The 3,814-nt window shown below is 63.3% G+C and overlaps 1 protein-coding gene across 2 annotated transcripts in view; it reads right to left on the bottom strand.

Annotated features, from left to right (window-relative positions):
• The window catches only part of ATP2B4 (ATPase plasma membrane Ca2+ transporting 4), a 115,498-nt gene extending 111,693 nt beyond the window's left edge, over window positions 1-3,805 (bottom strand). For both annotated transcript variants that reach the window (XM_019514270.1, XM_019514269.1), the window contains exon 1: window positions 3,668-3,805. The gene's annotated coding sequence lies outside the window, so the exon portion shown is untranslated. The remainder of the gene's footprint in view (window positions 1-3,667) is intronic.
• Between the last annotated feature and the right edge of the window lie 9 nt (window positions 3,806-3,814).

Here is a 3,814-nt window from a genome sequence, read left to right as displayed (position 1 = left end):
TTTTTTTTTTCCCGCCCAGTCGGTCGAATAAAAAGTCAGTCTGATCTCCAGTAAAAGAGATCCCATTTACCCAAGCAACCTTGTCTTTGCCTGTGTCCTTAGACCAGCGCGGCTACAACCTGCACCCCTGTATCTGAGAACGGTGTTTCGAGAGAGAGGGTGAGGCGGAAACCCACCCCAGCATTTCCTGCCTGGGGTTTGCAATATCCTAGGGCAAACCTGCTTTTCCCAGCAGATCCCCATGGACCTGCAGAGCAGGGCCCCTTTGATTCGAGGGAGAAGACCCCGAAGGGTTTCGGCTCCCGTCTTGCTGCGGTGTTGGGGCCTGTGTGGGGTTTAGGAGCCCTTGCGAGGGCACGGGGTGTTGAAACGGCACATTTTTCACATTGTTTTGCACAGGCAACTGATAGGAGGCTGACCTGCTTCACCTTGGGTTCCTTTGAGGATGCCCTACAGCAGTGGTCCGCAACCTTTTTTGCAGCAGGACCCATCTGTAAACACTGATGGTCAGTCCTGACCCAGTAAGTAGAAAACAGTCCCCTAACCCAGCCGGTGCCCCTCACTCCCACCCTGCTGCCTCCCAGGCCTGGCCCCAACCCTCAGCCCCCCAATGTGTGGGGCAGGGGGGCCCAAGCAGCCCCTTGTAGGCTGGAACTGTGCCAGCCTGCAAGTGAAAACCCAGTTTCCCACGTTTTTCTCATTTAAAGGAGAATCCATTTTAAAAGTTTGTTTGTAACCCTTTCACAGGCTGGCAGCTTTTCTCAACCCACGGGTTGCGACCCAAAAGTGGGTCACAAGAATATATGAAAGGAGACCAGCAGGCATCACAGCACACTGCTTGCCAGGTGTATTTGGGGCTTGTCTAGGGACCATCCAACTCTCTTCTACATCGTGCTGGAGTATGGAGAATTCCCTACCTACCAGCTGAGCCAAATACCAGCCTGACCCGGCCTGAGCAGTTTCTGTCCCATCCCCAGCATCGGGCCTTTCCCCAGAAGCTTCCAAGAATGAGACAGCCGCCTGGCAGGATCCACATTCACGACAGCCATGAGCTCCAGAAAGGCCTGTCGTGCTGCTGCAGGCAGCTGGGCTTGAGGGGCCTGCTTTTTTCTCTTTCTCTCTCTCGCTTGTAATGAAATATTTAGGGGAATCTCAGTACTCAAAGAAGTGAAAGACTGAGGGCAGCATCAGGAGCCAGGCAGAGCTGAGGCCACTTGCACAAACACCCCCATGGCACGGTGCCCCGGCTCAACGCACCCGCACCATTCCCCCCCTCAGGCCAGACCTACAGTCCCACTTATCTTCTGGGGCCAGGCTCCTTGCAGGAGAGCTGCACAGGTGCGCCTCGCCCCGACGCTGTGCTCCGCACCCTCCCACCCATGCCCCTCTGTGCTGCACCCGTCCTTCGAGTCAGGAGCTCTGTGGACACGTCTGTTCCAGCCGGGCTCCCCCCTGCTCCCCCAGCCCTGCAGCCTGGCTGTCGTGCTGACCCATGCAAGGGGGCTGCACTGCAGACAGGCAGCTCATGCGGATCATGGATGCTGTTTACCAGCAGAGCCTGGAGCCAGAGGTACGAGGACAATAACCCATTGTACCACCTCCCACTCCTTTTCTCTGGTCTGCACGGGCCTCGGCTACACAAAGAGCCTGGCCTGCGCGCAGGGTTCAGCAAAGAGCCCTTACAAGCCGCCTCAAGCCTATGCAATCTCCTCCCAGGAAGGAAAAGCCCAGGGCAGGGGATAGGGTCCAGGTTGGACACAGGGAGCCTGACTCCAGGCTGCATAACAGGAACCACCTTCCCACAGAGCTCCGAGATTCAAACCAGATGCGCAGCAAGAGGGAGGGAAGCTCCTAGCCTCCAGAGCATTTGGGACCTGGGAGGGGGCTCAGCGGGCAGGCAGGAGTCAGAAGAGCCAGGGCGTTTGGCTGGAGCTAGATTGGGTCCCCCCCCCACCACCCCTTCCTTCTGCCTGCTTGTTTCTTTTAAACCCTGATTGGATGGGCTGGAGCGGTGCAGGCAGGAGGGAGGGACAGCCAGCACCAGGCGTGGCCCGCCCGGCACTGCCAGCACGCTGCAATCCCACCCGGACGCACGCCCCACTAGCCCAACGCTGGCCATACACACGCACACACTTCTGCCTGCAGTAGCCCCTGCTCCCCGCATGCCCTGCCAGTGCCTCTCCCCGCTTGCCGCCTGCAGCCCACCTGCTGCTCCGGCCACCAGCCCTGGAAAGGCAAACGTACCTCGTGCCAGACCCGACGCCACGCCCGGCCAGGGAGCTCAGACACGGCACCCGAATCCCGACCCGCAGCCCGCGCCCTGCTGCTGTTCCAAGCCTTCCCAGGCAGGGGGTGGCAAGAGGGTGGATGCTGAACAGTGCTGCTGTGCAGCATGGGCGACGGCAGCCTGGGCTGAGACCGGCACACGGCTCCAGCCCCCACCGTGGGGCCTTATCCTAGCGGTCCACCGCACCACAGCGCGGTGCAGGAGATGCAGCTCGTGGACAACCGCTCGTGGCCTTTGAGCAAGCCAGCCAGGGCACAAGGGAGGCTGGCGCCGGCAGGGAAACCCCCCTGCCACTCCAAGGGCAAGCTGACCAAGTCATAGCCAGGGCAGGGAGATGCGTGCGCGTGGATGCAGCTCTCCCGAGGAGACTCAGCGCAACAGATGGGACTCTCCCAGGCTGGAGCTTTTCTTCCTGCCCACCTGGCAGGTGGCTGGGGGGCAGCAGATAGGACCGCTCCTTGCTGCAGCGGGTGGGTCACCCACCTGCTGCAGCAAGAGGCCCTGAGTCAGCTGCAGGGGTGGGATCCTCTCCATCCAGTGCAGTGCAGACACCCCCGCCTCCTCATGTCCAGGTGCATCTCGGGCCCCAGGCAGAACAAGCCGGCTATGCTGACGGCAGAGCCCCCAGCCCCTCTTCAGGGCCTCATCCCAGAGCCACGAGCTGCACCCCAACTATTGCAGGGCATCCCACTCTGACCCCTCATCTCTGCCCCCGCACCCCACCCCAGCCACAGCACGGCAGGGAGGGGGGAGCTGAAGCTGCCAGCCTGCCTCCCCCTCCGGCTGAGCCCGCTGCCCGTCCCACCCACCTGCTGCAGCCGCAACAGATCCCGCGCACAGTGCCAGCCTCCCACCCTCTCCCTGCAGTCAGAGCCCCCTGGAGCAGCTGGCACACGCACCCGCATCCCTGCCAGGCCTCCTGCCCCCACCCACGGACGGCTAGGGGACCCCGCCCGGGCCCCGCTCAGCAGCAAAATCCCACCCCCCAAAGGAAGCCAGGCCGGTGGGCAGCGCTGTGGGCACCCGCCACGACATAACCGGGTCCCTGTTTTGGCAGCCGCAAGCCCCAGCACCCCTCCACCCCCGGGGGCTATCGGGGAGGGAAAAGCCCAGGCTGGGAGCAAGGAGGGGAAGCAGAAGACGGGCAAGCGGGGAGGGGGAAGAAGGGCAAGGAGCAGCCCCCACCTCTGTGCTGCAGGGAGCGGCGGCAAAGTTTCCCTCGGCTGGAGGGGCCGGGGCCGGGGCCGGGCGCCCCGCAGAGCCCAGGGAAACCCGGCGCCGAAGTTTCCGCAGGTCCCAAGCGCCGAGCCGGAGGCAGCTGCTAGTCAGAGCCGGCGAAGCGGCCGCGAAGCGCCGGCGGGAGCAGCAGGGAGCACTCACGTCCTGGGCTGCCGGCTTCCTCGGGCGCCGGGAGGCGGAGCCGCTCCCGCACTTAACTCATGGGCTGCAGCTGGTCCTGCCCGGCCGCCCGCAGCCCGGCCCGCCCCGCATGGCGCGGCGGGAGCAGGGCACAAGACGCGGCTGCCT

Source organism: Gavialis gangeticus, unplaced genomic scaffold (assembly GCF_001723915.1).
Source record: "Gavialis gangeticus isolate Ggan-Ray unplaced genomic scaffold, GavGan_comp1, whole genome shotgun sequence".
In the NCBI taxonomy this organism is placed as follows: Eukaryota; Metazoa; Chordata; order Crocodylia; family Gavialidae; genus Gavialis; species Gavialis gangeticus.
Note: the sequence above shows the minus strand (reverse complement) of the source record. Positions and strands in the feature narration are given on the sequence as shown.